The sequence below is a fragment of the Macrobrachium nipponense genome, chromosome 30 (genome assembly GCF_015104395.2).
Source record: "Macrobrachium nipponense isolate FS-2020 chromosome 30, ASM1510439v2, whole genome shotgun sequence".
NCBI lineage: Eukaryota > Metazoa > Arthropoda > Malacostraca > Decapoda > Palaemonidae > Macrobrachium > Macrobrachium nipponense.
In genome coordinates, this window is record NC_087218.1 from 61,904,077 (window position 1) to 61,920,297 (window position 16,221).

The window sequence follows — 16,221 nt, forward strand, 5'->3', positions numbered from 1 at the left end:
TCTCTCTCTCTCTCTGTTAAGTGCCAAATATTGTCTTTGTGTTAAGTTTCATTAGCTCAGCAACTGTGTGTGTGTGTGTGTGTGAGAGAGATCTGTAGAAAATGAGTCTGATGGCGAATGAGAGAATTAAAGGTAAATTTAAACTTCAACAAAGGAGCTAATTCTCTCTCTCTCTCTCTCTCTCTCTCTCTCTCTCTCTCTCTCTCTCTCCAGAGCTGCAGTGTTAACAAGTGGTGCGTATAACACGTAGGCTACACTACAAAGAGGCATGCGCATTAAAGGTAGGTAGTCTCAGTGTCTGTCTCTCCTGTCAACAAGAACAGTTGATAACTAAACTGAGGAGGGAAGTAGAAGAATTAGTAAAGGAACCAAAGGAACTGACAAAGGGCAAACTCGAAGGCAAGAGAAGACAGGATGGAAAAGGAAATTGGAGACTTAAGAAGAGAAGAGAGAAACAGGAATTGAACAACAACATAGTAGAAAACGGAGTGAGTATAGTGGAGATTAGAAAACAATTGCTTAAAACCAGAACCAGAAATGAAACTGAAACAAGCACTAGACAAGGTACAAAGAAAGAAGTTTACAAAAATAAAAATGATGAATTCAAGAGAGCTGTTAGTAGAAGAGTGATAGCAGCCAGAAAACAATTGTCCCCCAAAAGGAATCTCACAACGAATAGAAGCAGAAGAGGAAACAATCTTAATCTGAGACTCATTAGTAAAAGAACAGGGCTTAAATTTTGTGGCCAAAAACAGAAATAAGAGAAAAGTTAATTCTTACCCAGGAGCAGGAGCACAGATAGCCGAGGCAGTGAAAAAAATCAAGGTAAACAATAGAAAAAATGCAGTCATTGTGCAGGAAGGAGGAAATGACTTGTTTCTAAAAGACGGAGGAACTGGCCAGACAGAAGGTCTCGTAGCCAACCTGACTATAATTGTAGAGAACATAAGAGAGAAAACTGACAACTTTTGCCCAGAACCAATGTAAGCCATTACTCCCTTAGCAAGGCAATTGGAATCAATGACAGACTGGGTCTAATATGTCAAGATAAGGTGTTAGGTTTGTAAACTTTTGGGACAGCTTTATAGGGAATAAAAAATTATATAAAAGAGATGGAACTCACTTGAATTTTGGAGGAGCAAAACCAATAGGAAACCTTCTCAATGAAAACCTTTTGAAACACCTCAATGAAATGAACTTTCAAGTAGCACTGCAGGCAACAGTGATATTAAGGGAAACTAATAAAGCCACCGAGGACAAAAGAGATGATAGATAAGTCCCTCAGAGTGGCGCATTTTAATGCACAATCTATTCGGAACAAAGTAGATCTCTTCAAAGCATTGGTAGCAAGTGAGTAATTAGACATAATAGGCTCACAGAAACATGGATACAAGAGACAACAAGAGACTTCGTAGGAGAGTACCAGATAGCTGGATAAAAATTGTTGAGAAAAATATACTCGATAAAAAAAGGTGGAGGCGTTATGTTTATATGTTAGGGACCACCTCAGTCCAATATAGTATAAATTTACAACCATCCAAGAATTGATTGGCATCAATATAAACAGCCCAGGGAGGAAGAATAACTTCTATAGCTCATGCTTTAAGAATTTTAAACTAAATTCCATACATACTCTAGTTTATAGGGCTCTTCGATATTCTTCGAGTTGGTCTCTTTTTCATAATGAGATTTTGTTTTTAATCAATTTTTTTTCACAGAATTCTTATCCAAAAAACGTGTTTTTTAAAGTAATTAACAGGCTGTTGTCACAACACTTCTCTGATCCAACACCCTCTTATAATGTCCCAAAGAAAAATATATTTGCCACAATCCCGTTTATTTCAGACAACAACTTTGCAACCAAAATTAAACAAATAATTGAACATGAATTTGGATGCCTTAATATTCAATTAATTCCAATCAATCCACTCAAGATTGGCGTATTCTTTAACTACAAGGACAAGCTGCAGGCCTTCATGAGGTCCAACATTATTTATAAATTCAAGTGCCCGGGATGCCCCGGTATTTATGTTGGATCTTGTCGCAGGTTACTGCAGTTGAGATATTGTAGCCATATGGGATACAGTTATAGAACGGGCCAGAAACTGAGTAAACCCGAATTTTCTAATATAAAGAACCATGCCTCTATATGTAAAATTGAAGTCAACAAAAAGCATTTCTCCATTATTGGTGGTACGAGCCATAGTGATTACTTAACTACCCTTGAGTCATTACACATCAAACGGCTTGTTCCTTCTTTAAACTCTAACGTTTCCGCCTCTCCTCTTTATCTCGCATAACTGAAGTCGTAGGTTGGTGTCGAATCTTGGTCATTCGTTCTTCTCCTTCTCCTCTGAATGGTTTGGTGAGCACTGGGTCTTTTTTACTGTAACCTTCTTAAATAATGTTAATTTTAAAAGTTTTTAATAATAACCTTTTTTTTTTCTCTTAATATTTTTTTAATGTCTTTTTGTAAATTTTAATGATTTTTATGTTATATTTACAGATTGAAAATGCACATAGAACATGTGCGAAACGTTTCGTTTGAATAAACTATGGCCTTGTTGATGTTTTAGGACCCTGCTGTATGCCTTTTATATTTTCACCTGGAATCCGTGTATAATATATATATATATATAGATATATATATATATGTATATAAGATATATATATATATATACTGTTCTAAATTATAACACCACCAAGCTCAGTAACTAATAATTTAGTTATTTCAATTGAAAATCCATAAGCACTAGCCGCTCTAGCCCCCTCCACTTACTATGAATCGCTCTCGCTTCGTCTCACACTGTTCCTTCCCGATAGACTTCCGTTGCCTATTGCTCCCACAGGACTTACAGAATGGCAGAGGATTAAGCAGCCACATCTGGCCACATGGAACTATACTGATCAGGGAACTGAGAAGGGAAAGTACCTGGATACACACCTGTTTTGGCTGCAACTTATCGAATTTGGGCATCAGTGTATCTAACATAGGTAGTTCTTTTTTACTTATTTAATATCTGTCCTGTAGATATGGAGAGGAGAGATAGGATAGCGTATAACAGCCAAACCAGTCTGTGACGTACACTGCCTAGTGACATCGCTATGCGATAATTCTTATGCAAACAATAGCGCAACCCATACAATCTAATCTTTAAAACGTGTTTTCTCGCATTTCCGTAGAGACTGTCAAGTAATTTATGCCCCATTTACTATATGCAAAATGTACGTTATGTAGAAATAAAAATATTTAATATTTTTGGGAGGTGTAATTTTTTCCGTTTCTTTTACAGGGTCCATAACAAGGTGGCAAAAAATTACGTTTTGTAGATAAGACAACTACATTATGGTAAATTATCTTTGCAGTATTTACCAAGGACACTGTGTAGTACTATATTTAGTAGTTATTGGTGTTATTTGTCTTTAGCAAAGAAATATAGTGCGTTGTAAATTATGTTCGTTAATTTATTTAGCGTTCATGATCGTCACTCTTATGTGATAGTGCTTGTTTGCTGTTTTGTGATAGTAGATAGTATGTGATACCTTGTTAACAACGAAATATAATGCGTTTTGAGCACGGCCGATTAATGAATTTAGTTACGATGATTATTTTTTTTTAATTTGATTTCTTGTTGAGAAAAGAAATTTACTGCGTTAGTACTCACGCTAATTTGTTTTATGATAGTATCTGATTTTTAGTTGAGCAAAGAAACGTAATGCGTTGTGAATTATATACATGATTGCCACGTCCAAGGTAACTACTGCTTTGTGACACTAACTGATTTCTAAGTTTCTCGCTGAGGAAGGAGGTATACTGTATAGTGGATTATGGTCATTAACTTAGTTCTCATGGTAATAATTCTAGCAAAAATAGTTACACCATTGCGAATTTGTATTATTGCACAATAATGCCAATTTGCAATTATAAAATTCTTCATTACATAAATTGCATTATATAATATATATATATATAATATTAATATATATAATATATTTATATATATATATATATATCTATATATATTATATTATATATATATATATATATATATATATATATATATCAGGGTAGTGCAAAAGTGGGTTGACAGTAGAATAAAACATTTAACTGACTTTGTGAGTTACGTGATACACTGTTCAGATAATGCAGAGGGACTATTGCTTCGATTTACATTCCTAACATCGATTTTACACGAGGTTGACATTTTATTACGAAGCTGACAAAGTTGTACTTTTACGTTTTTTAGATAAGTTCACTAGATACACAAGTGACACTGACGATGGATAAATCAAGCCAGAAGAAGAGAAAAGGTGGTGCACAGAAAGAGTGGGAGCGAAAGAAAATGAGGCTTGCCATCAGCGCTTCAGAATATAGAAAAATCTCTGATATTTTCAAGACTGACACTAAATCCCTGTTCACCAGCTGGAGAAATTGGAAGGTGAGAATCCATCATCTGAATCACCTATAGTCAGTGAAGTTGAACATGTGACACCAGTTACTGGTACATCAAAAATATATACTATTGATTCCTGCCTGGAGGCACGGCTAACCAAAGTAGATGCTTCAACTGCTTCACCTGCATCTCTAAGTTCGCCGATTCAGTCATTTCAGAGTGATGGTTCACTTGCTCCGACCTCAGACGACAGGTGCTCTTCGATCTGCTACTTTAGTAAACCACATGGAGATGATGGACTATCGCAGTTTTGGAGTTACAATCCACATAAAAAAACGGACAAAGCTGTTGTTAAGAGTCATTCATGCAAAAAGATGGTAGCATCCGATCCTGGCTGTGGTATAATGAGGAAAATCATTCTCTTCACTGTTCAGTGTGCTGAGCATTTTCTAACAGTTCGGATAACAGCACTGTCATCAACGGCATGGCAGATTGAAGACATATACACGTGCGTGTCGAGGAACATGAACATACAGAGCTACATTTGAGATGTTCTGCAGCATACCTAGTAGAGCGACAGCAGTCCAGTATTTCCCACTTCCTCACATGCTATGGAGGAGTTAGTGGGAGTTCCATTTGACAACGTCCTAAAGAGAGAGAGAGAGAGAGAGAGAGACCTTACATCTTGTTCGGGTTGCCCCAGGTCCCTCAGTGTGAGGCAACTCTAATGTCTGCCAGAGAGTTGCTAGTACATCTTCCGGTATATTTTGCATCTTCCAATCTTGGATGGTCTGGGATGCAGCTTAGATATTTGTCGAGCTTATTCTTAAACACACCTACGCTCACTCTTGATATATTCCTCAGATGAGCTGGCAACGCATTGAATAGACGCTGCTTTATCGATGCTGGTGCGTAGTGGATTAATGTCCTGTGTGCTTTCCTTATTTTTCCTGGTATAGTTTCGGCTATTCCTTCTATCTGTTTCCATGCCTGAATAATCATGTAGCGATCTCTTCTCCTTTCTAGACTATATAATTTTAAGGATTTTAGTCTTTCCCGGTGGTCAAGGTCCTTAACTTCTTCTATTCAAGCTGTAAAGGACCTTTGTACACTCTTTATTTGTGCAATATCCTTTTGATAGTGTGGGTACCATATCATATTGCAATATTCAAGTGGACTACGAACATATGTTTTATAAAGCATAATCATGTGTTTAGCTTTTCTTGTTTTGAGGTGCTGTAACAACATTCCCATTTTTTTGCTTTACATTTTGCCAATAGAATTGCTATTTGATCATTGCATAACATGTCCCTATTCATCATCACACCAAGGCCTTTAACTGCTTCTTTATTTGTGATTGTCTCATTATTAGGTCCCCTATATGCATATAGCTTTCCTTCTCTGTCTCCATAATTTATCAGAGTTAAATACCATCCTATTTACCTCTGCCCAATCATATACTTTGTTAAGGTCTCTTTGTAGCGCATTCGTATCTTCATCACAAGTAATTTCTCTACTTATTCTTGTGTCATCGGCGAAACTACTCACTACCGAGTCCTTAACATTACTGTCTATGTCTGCAATCATAATAACAAACAGTAATGCAGCTAACAATGTACCTTGTGGCACACCAGATATTACCTTAGCTTCATCCGATTTCTCATCGTTTGCAATAACTATCTGTTTTCAGTTGTGTAAAAATTCTTTTAACCATCTTCTTACTTTATCCACTATATTATGTTTTCTAATTTTCTTTGCTAATATATTATGGTCTACCTTGTCAAAAGCTTTTGCAAAGTCTAGATAAACCACATCTGTTTCATTTCCGCTTTTCATATTTTTGTATATGTTCTCACGGTGGACTAACAGTTGGGTTTGTGTACTTTTTCCGGGTACGAAACCACGTTTTCCTACATTAAACAAATTATTTTTTATTAAATGTTTCATAATATTTTTCTTCATTACCCTTTCATAATATGTGATGTTAGACTCAACAGGCCTATAATTACTTGCCTCTAGTCTTGATCCACTTTTGAAAGTAGGGGTAATATATGCTAATTTGTGCTCATCATAAATCTTGCCTGTATTTACACTTTGTCTTAACCCTTAAACGCCGACTGGACGTATTTTACGTCGACATTTTTTGTCTCTCGGGTGCCGACTGGACGTATTTTACGTCGACATACAAAAGTTTTTTAAAAATTCGCGGAAAAATACTTTTAGGCCTACCAGCCGAAAACGCTTGAATCACGCGCCTTGGGGGATGCTGGGAGTTCACGGATCAAGGTGTTGTTTTGTTTACAATCGTTACGCAGGCGCGCAAGCGCGAATTTCTTTCTTGCCGCACTAAAAAGTATCTGTGACACATCTCGGAAATTATTTCGTCACTTTGACATAATTCTTTTACCATACTAAATTACCGTTACATAGAGTATTATATATGAAAATGTGCGCATTTTTATGTAGAATACAACAAAAAAATACTCATGATTGTAGCTTTTATCAGTTTTGAGATATTTTCATATAAATAACGATAAGTGCCAAAATTTCAACCTTCGGTCAACTTTGACTCTACCGAAATGGTCAAAAAAACGCAAAATTGTAAGCTAAAAATCTTATATTTTAGTAATATTCAATCATTTAACTTAATTTTGCAACTAATTGGAAGTCTCTAGCACAATATTTCGATTTATGGTGAATTTATGAAAAAACTTTTTCCTTACGTCCGCGCGGTAACTCTTCCGAAAAAAATCATACATGCGATTGTGGTAATGTTTGCACCATTTTAAATTAGCTGTTACATAAAGTTTTATATATGAAAATGTGCGCAATTTCATGCAAAATACAACTAAAACAACCCATGGTTGTAGCTTTTATCAATTTTGAAATATTTTCATATAAAAAATGATAAGTGACAAATTTTCAACCTTCGGTCAATTTTGACTCTACCGAAATGGTCGAAAAACGCAATTGTAAGCTAAAACGCTTATATTCTAGTAATATTCAAGCATTTACCTTCATTTTGCAATAAATTGGAAGTCTCTAGCACAATATTTCGATTTATGGTGAATTTATGAAAAATATAACATTTTCTTTACGTATGCGCGGTAACTCTTCCGAAAAAATCATACGTGCGATTGTGGTAATGTTTGCACCCATTTTAAATTAGCCATTACATAAAGTTTTATTTTATATGAAATGTGCGCAATTTCATGTATAATACAACAATAAATAGTTGAAGGTTGTAGCTTTTCTCATTTTCGAAATATTTGCATATAAATCACGATAAATAGAAAAAAAACCACGTTCGGTCAAATTTGACTCTACCGAAATGGTCGAAAAACGCAATTGTAAGATAAAACTCTTACAGTCTAGTAATATTCAGTCATTTATCTTCATCGTGAAACAAATTCGAAGTCTCTAGCACAATATTTAAATTTATGGTGAATTTAAAAAAAAAAACTTTCCTTCCCTCCGCGCGCGGATTCTCCGCCACAAATCTCCGAAATGCGTAAGTCCCATTCTCGGAATATTTGCTCCGTTTCATATTAGGCATTTCATAGAGTTTTATATATGAAAATGTGCGCAATTTCATGTAGAATAAAACGAAAAATATATTTGAAAGTTGTAGCTTTTCTTATTTCTGAAATAATTGCATATATATATATAAAAAAATTCGACATTTGGTCAAATTTAACTCGTCAGATATGGTTGAAAACTGCATTTGTAAGCTAATATTCTTACAGTATAGTAATATTCAATCATTTGTCTTCATTTTGAAAGAAATTGGAAGTCTCTAGGACAATATTTAGATTTATGGTGAATTTTTGAAAAAAATATTTGTTTACGTCCGCGCATTACGAATTCATGCATTATTTTGTGATAATATTTTCTCTGTGTTGCTTTTATCGTTTTACAATGTGTTATATACCAAAATGATTGCAATTTAGTGTACATTACAACGATAAAAAAAGTAACTTGTTACCTTTAACTGTTTTGCGCACAGCGCGATTTGAATACATTATATATGAAATTTCGTTTTTGCGCTATCATATATTGCATTATTTATATATGATAATGATAATTTTTTTCATTTATGATGGTTGCATACTAAACTTCAGGCAATGACAAAAAAAGGAGCCAAAAATGAACTCTTAATCTTCAAAAACTAAGCGCGCTGTGATTTTTTGAAAAAATATTTTTTCCTCTTCCGCGCTCACTCTGAAACGTCTCTGGCACACGGGAGACATTTTTTTTTTACCGCTTCGGCATTTAAGGGTTAATAATATTGCAAGTGGCTTTGCGATAGAATGAACTACTTTCTTTAACAAAATAGCAGGGACACCATCAGGCCCTGCAGCAGCTCAATTTTTAATTCCATTAATAACCTGCACAATATCAGCTTCATTAATATCTATGTCTTCTAAATATTCACTATTTTCGTCCCTTACTTCTATATCATTATCTTCATTATCAATTCTAGGGGTGAATTCTCTCTTATATCGTTCTGCCAATATGTTGCAAATTTCCTTTTTTTCATTCGTTAATCTCCCTTCAATTCTTAGAGGGCCTATTTCTACTCTTCTTTTATTCATCTTTTTCGCATACGAGTATAATAGTTTGGGGTTTTGCTTGATATTTACTAGGGTTTTTTCTTCCAAGTCCCGTTTTTCATTTTCTTTTGATTGTATAATCTTTTGTTCTGCCTTTTCTATCTTACTTTTTAGTTCTATAACTTTCCATGCATTTTTTCTTTTGCAAGACTTTTTTTTCCACTTTCTGATTTTCTGGAGCAAGATCCTTCTGTCTCTTGGTATGTATAACTGATGTTTACTTTACTTCTTCGTTATATATTTATCCACTATTTTCTCTAATATTTTATATAATGTCTCCGTATTTACCCTTATATCATCACTTACGAAAATGTTATCCCAATCTTTGTTTAATTCTTCATTTATTTCTGACCATTTTATATTTTTACTGTAGAAGTTGTATTTTCCATATCCTTCCCACTTTTTCATTTTTTGCTTATCTCTGTTTTCACTTGCTTTGGAATGGACTGTTAATTCTATGACATTATGGTCTGAAATACTCGCATTATAAACTATTATTTCTTTAACATAATTCACCTCGTTCACAAATACTAGTTCTAAAGTATTTTTCTTTTCTTGTTGGCAGGTAATTTATTTGTTGAATGTTGTATTCTAGTAGCATATCTAATAGCTTTTCGAATTGCCTCTTATCTTCTGCACTACTATTACTCTCTTTTTTATATGTATAAATACAACCACAATCTCCCACTCGTTCTTTCCAGTATACGAAAGGAAAGTTAAAGTCTCCGGATAGGAGAATAGTCCAGTCCTTGTGATTTCTACATATATCATCCAATTTTTCTATTATTATGTCAAACTCTTTAGTATTAGGGGGTCTGTATATTACTATGTTCATTAATTTTTCAGATTCAAATTCTACCGCTATTAGTTCACATTCTGAGTTACTATATTTCTCATATATTTTTCCTTGTTTTTTGTCTTTCCCATATATTGCGGTTCCTCCTTGATTCCTATTTTTTCTATCTGATCTATAAGTTTGGAACCCTTTTATTTGATCGTCATTCCCAGTCTCTTGGGAATACCAGGTTTCACTTATATTCATTATATCTATTTTCTTTTCAATTTGGGTTAGTTCTTCTAAGTACTCTATTTTTCTTTTTGAGTTACTCGTAACTAAACCCTGCGCATTCATCACTATGATGGTTTGCGTGTTTTCTCCTTCATTTAATATGGGTAATAATAAGGATTTTCCCATGTCTCTTTCCTGTTCTAGTATGTTGTTCTTTTCTTCATTTCCAGAAATTCTGACATTAAAAAATCCAACTTTTCCATAATATTTGATCTTGCTTCATCATAATTATTCATTTTGTGTCTGAATCTGCAATTTTCTCCGTATCTGCAATATCCTCTTGCATCATAAATACAGTTCTCATCTCTTGAGCTGTATCTTGGAGCTGATGCTTGGAAATTTTTTGCTGACACTCCATATCGCGGTGCTGGCTTGCTTTTTTCCTTCACCTGATATTCTTTGTTTCTCTCTTTATTTGTTTCTTTCTTATTTTGGATTTTATTATTTGATTGATTATTTATTTGATTTTGATTCATGGCTACAGGGTGCATATATTTACATTTTTTGTCGAACTTACATCCTTTTTTTCTTTTAGGTTTTTGCATATTTTTGGATGCAGATCTCTGCAATCATCCTCATAGCTGTCTAGGTATGCACATTTACCATAGATTTCATAGTTGTGATATACCTTTGGGATGTTTGTAGTAACATCTTTCTCCGAATCTGTAATTCCCTCTTTTTAAAAGGTTGCAGACTTTGTCTTTCTTGTCTATTTTTTTCCTCTTTCCCATCATTGTGCAGATCTGGGTAGAGCCTCCCTAGGGAGAGAGAAAGAGAGGAGAGAGAGAAGAGAGAGAGGGGAGAAGAAGAGATAGAGAGAGAAGAGAGAAGAGAGAGAGAGGGTAATTGGTGGTTGGAAGGTTAACGACTGAATTGGTGTTGGTGACTTCTGGGTTGTCTGCTGGTGCAGCCGGAGTTAGTTGTTGGAGTTCTGTGTTTCAGGCAGTCTTGAGTCAGTTTTTGGTCAGAGCCTGTGAGAGTCAGTAGTTTCGGCAGCAGTCTATTGAAGGCATTGAAAGTCAGATAAGTTGTGTGTTTTTGGTCTGTTGTTTAGTTGTTGAGTTTGATACTGTTTGCTTAAGAGTTGTTGTGCCTGTGTTGTTAGATTTGTTGTGCTATGAGTTTTTGTTGAGTTATATGTGAGGTTGTGGTTGTGTTCCTTGGTTGTTTGTTGTGTCATTGAGTTGTGGTTGTGTTCCCTGGGAGTTGTTGGGTTGTGGTCCTTGGTTGTTGGGTTGTGGGTTGTGGTTCTTGGTTGTTGTTGTTGGTGTCTCAGAGACCTTGACCGGCGGACAGCACACCATAGCCTGGAGTATCTGGAGTGGGTGAGTACATGTGTTTGTTTTTTGTTCTGTGTAGGTCGGTCAATTGTCCTGTGTGTATTCAGTAGTGTAAAGAGGCGTTCGGGTTTCCCCAGGTCCCTCAGTTTGAGGCATCTCTAATGTCTACCAGAGAATTGCTAATGTTTCTTCTGTATATTTTGCATCTTCCAATCTTGGATGGTCTGGGATGCAGCTTAAATATTTGTCGAGGTTATTCTTAAACACATCTACGCTCACTCCTAGTAGTTCCTCAGATGAGCTGGCAACGCATTGAATAGACGCTGCATTGTTGATGCTGGTACGTGGCGGATTAATGTCCTGTGTGCTTTCCTTAGTTTTCCTGGTATAGTTTTGGGCACCATTATCTACCTCTGTTTGCTCTACCTGATATTTTGAGCTCGACGATGTTTTCGGCAATTCCTTCTATCTGTTTCCATGCCTAATATTATCATGTAGCGTTCTCTTCTTTCTAGACTATAAAATTTTAAAAATTGTAGTCTTTCCCAGTAGCTAAGATCCTTAGCTTCTATTCTAGCTGTAAAGGACCTTTGTACACTCTATTTGTGCAATATCCTTTTGGTAGTGAGGGTACCGTATCATATTGCAATATTCAAGTGGATTACATACATATATGTTTTATAAAACATAATCATGTGTTTGGCTTTTCTTGATTTAAAGTGCCATAACATTCCCATTTTTGCTATGCATTTTGCCAATAGTACTGCTATTTGATCATTCCATAACATGTTCCTATTCAACATCACGCCAAGGTCTTTAACTGCTTCCTCATTTGTGATTGTTTCGTTACTAGGTCCCCTATATGCATATAGCATTCCTTCTTCATATCCATAATTTATGATTCAAATTTATCAGAATTAAAAACCATCCTATTTAGCTCTGCCCTTTCATATATTTGTTTAGGTCTCTTAGTAGCGAGTTCCTATCTTCATCACAATTAATTTCTCTACTTATTCTTGTGTCATCGGCGAAACTACTCACTACCGAGTCATTAACATTACTGTCTCTGTCTGCAATCATAATAACAAATAGCACTGCAGCTAACACCGTACTTTGTGGCACACCGGATATTACCTTGGCTTCATCCGATTTCTCATCGTTTGCAATCACTATTTGTTTTCTGTGTTGTAAAAATTCTTTTATCCATCTTCCTTCTTTGTCCACTAAATTATTTTTTCTAATTTCTTTGCTAATATATTATGTCTACCTTATCAAAAGCTTTTGCAATGTCTAGGTGAAAAACATCTGTTTCTTTTCCGTTTATCATATTTTTTATATATGTTCTCACGGTGGACTAACAGTTGAGTTTGTGTACTTTTCCGGGTACAAAAACATGTTGTCCTATATTAAACAAATAATTTTCCATTAAATGTTTCATAATATTTTACTTCATTACCCTTTCTACACTCATAATATGTGATGTTAGACTCACAGGCCTATAATTACTTGCCTCTAGTTCTTGATCCACTAGAGAGAGAGAGAGAGAGAGAGAGAGAGATGAGAGAGAGAGAGAGAGACGAGAGAGAGAGAGAAGAGAGAGAGAGAGAATTCATTAGACAAAGAGGCAAATAAAGGAAAATCCCAGAATTTATTGCCATAAATAAGAAAAAAACCGCACGGGGAGATAGAGATCAAACAAAAAAGATACCGCGAAAAATCCCTAATAAACTTGAGAGTTAAAAAGATCCCGCATACAGAGAGAGAAGAGAGAGAGAGAGAGAGAGAGAGAGAGAGAGAGAGAGAGAGAGAGAGAGAGAGAGAGAGAGAGAGAGAAGAGAGAGAGAGAGAGATATTTATAATACCAAGAGACATGACATAATTAAAATATTTCAGAAACTTTCCTGCTATATATTTTGATAAATCGAAATATTTTTCGTGAAATATTATCTTAATATTTCTCGTGAAATATTTCTCGTGGCCTTTACAGGTAACATACTTCAGATATGGATTCCAGTTTGAAGAAAATATGCCCTTAACTGGCTTTGGCAGCAGCTGTTGTTGGTACGTTGTTGTCCAGATGTTCTTCGAAATTCGGAGAGAAGTCTAACGCAGGAATAGCCATCTTGTTTGCTGTGGCTGCCTATTCACTGGTGAGGTTTCTCTGACTGATGATGAAGCTGAACAGCCCAAGGAAAAGGAACTGAACGAGAGAATTGCGGCCTTGCGAGACACCATCCAGTGCCAGAGAGAGCAGCAGGTGAACTTGGACAGGATAATTCTTCAGCTGCAACAGAGGCTCCACTACTAGGAAGAGATGCAGAAGGCGGGCGACAGGGAGGAACACACTCGTGTAAAACAGATCACTCAGGTGTTGCTACAGCAGGCCTGGCAAGACAGGGTCCACTCGCTCGAAGCTGAAACGTTTCTGTACAAGGAGAATGGTCAAGAGAGGGAGAAACAGCAGCTGGAAGACAAGATCCCCAACGCAAAGGAAATTGGGCACAGAATCAATACACTATGTGAGAAGATAAAGGATCTGACTGCCAGCTTGAGAGGCACGAGAAACTCCTACGACAGAAGGAGAAAGGCCTGCAGTTCAAAACTAAAGAAGCGGCGGGGATGGCGAGGCTCATCCAGGAACAAAACGGAGAGACCGAAAAGCACAAATCCGACCATGAAGACCTCGAACTCAGGTTCCAGCGCCTTCAGAAGGAATTGGAAGACTTCTCGAAAAAAAAAGTGCCGATTCCAGTGTGAAGTTCAGGCAGCAAAACTCAAGAGGAACGAGCTGTCATCCCTTCTAGATGAACGAAATCGTCGCTTCAAGTCGTTGGAGAGGAAGGCCAGTACCCAGGGCGACCGGAACGACCAGCTGGAAGATGAGGTGAAACAGCTGCGAGGAGTGAAGGAGAAATTAGTTTGCGAGCTCAAGAACCTCCAGGAGAAACTCAGATGCATGGAGGAAGACAACTGTAAGCTGGAGAAGCAGGTGTCCGTCTTCAGGGAATGGCGGGATAGCCTGTGCTAGCCTCACGAAGACAGATCAGACAAAAATTTGAGGAGAATGTTTGTTGTATGGAAAGTTTTAAGTTTATTTTGAAATAAGTTTGCTTTGTTATCCTTGAAGGAAATTGAACTTTTACGGAAATAAATGTTAAAATGTTTCCTTGAAGTGTTATTAATTCCTTGAAGCAACAAGAAAATGACAGGATTCTACAAATCCCCAAGAAAATCAGAGGATTCCTGGAAGTGCCAGGAGAAGATCCACAGGATTCCTGGAAACCACAGAATTGACAGGTTTCAGTGGCATATTACAGTTCTAAAGTTAAGCACAGGTGTTAAGTGGATAGAAGCATCTGCAAAAGATGCTCTCTCTCTCTCTCTCTCTCTCTCTCTCTCTCTCTCTCTCTCTGCCTGGGAGGGAGGCCGGCTAGGCCCACAGGGGTGGGAGGGCCAAGCAGCGGGCTGGGCCGCCGGAGGTGGGAGGGTCGGGAGGCAGGCTGGGTCGATGGGGGTGGGAGGGCTGGGCAGCCAGGGGTGGGAGGGCCGGGAGGTTGGGCTGGGCTGCTGTGAGTGGGAGGGCCGGGAGGGTGGGCTGGGCTGCTGTGATGGGAGGGCTGGGAGGAGGGCTGGGCTGCTGGGGGTGGGAGGCAGGTGGGCTGCTGGGGGCGGGAGGGCCGGGATGTGGGCTGGGCCGCTGGGCGTGGGAGGCGGGCTGGGCCGCTGGGGGTGGGAGGGCCGGGACACAGGCTGGGTCGTTGGGGGTAGGAGGGCCGGGATGCGGGCTGGGCCCCCGAAGGTGAGAGGGCTGGGCCCCCGAAGGTGAGAGGGCTGGCCCGTCGGTGGCGGAAGGGCCGGGAGGTGGGCTGGGGGGCCGGGAGGCAGGCTGGGCTGCGAAGGTCGGAGGGTTAAGAGGAAAGCTGGCTGCTGGGGGTGGGAGGGTCAGGAGGCAGGCTGGGCCAGTGGGGGCCGGAGGGCCGGGAGGCAGGCTGGGCTGCTGAAGGGCGGGGGGAGGGCCGGGAGGCAGGCTGGGTGGGCTGCTGAGGGCGGGAGGCAGGCTGGGCTGCTGAGGGCGGGAGGGCCGGGAGCAGGCTGGGTGATGAGGGAGGGAGGGCCGGGAGGCAGGCTGGGCTGCTGAGGGCGGGAGGGCCGGGAGCAGGCTGGGCTTGCTGAGGGCGGGAGGGCCGGGAGGCAGGCTGGGCTGCCGGGGGCGAAAGGGCCAGGACCGCGAGCGAGCTGCTGCTGTGGGTGGGAGGGCCGGGACGCGGGCTGGGCCCCCAGGGGTGGGAGGGCTGGCCCGTCGGGGGCAGAAGGGCCGGGAGGTGGGCTGGCGGCCCAGGGGCGGGAGGGCCGGAGGTGGGCTGGGCTGCTGAGGGTGGGAGGGTTGGGAGGCAGGCTAGGCTCCTGGGGGTGGGAGGGCTGGGCGGCAGGGTGGGCCGCTGGGGCAGGAGGGCTGGGAGGCAGGCTGGGCCTCCGAGGGTGGGAGGGTTGGGAGGCTGGCTAGGCTGGGAGGCGGGCTGGGCTGCCTGGGTGGGAGGGCGAGGCGGTGGGCTGGGCTGGGCCGTCGGGTTGGGCCGCCCAGGGGCAGGAGGGCTGGAAGTCAGGCTGGCCTGGGAGGCAAGCTGGGCCGGGAGGTGGGCTGGGCTGCCGTGGGTGGGAGGGCAGGGAGGCGGGCTGGGCCGACAGGGATGGGAGGGCCAGGATACGGGCTGGGTCCCCCCGGGGTGGCAAGACTGGGCTACTGGGGACGGGAGGGCCGGGAGGCAGGCTGGGACCCGGGGGTGGAAAGGCTGGGCCCCTGGGGGCAGGAGGGCTGGGACGCAGGCTGGGCTGCCAAGGGTGGGAGGGTCGGGAGGCAGGCTGGG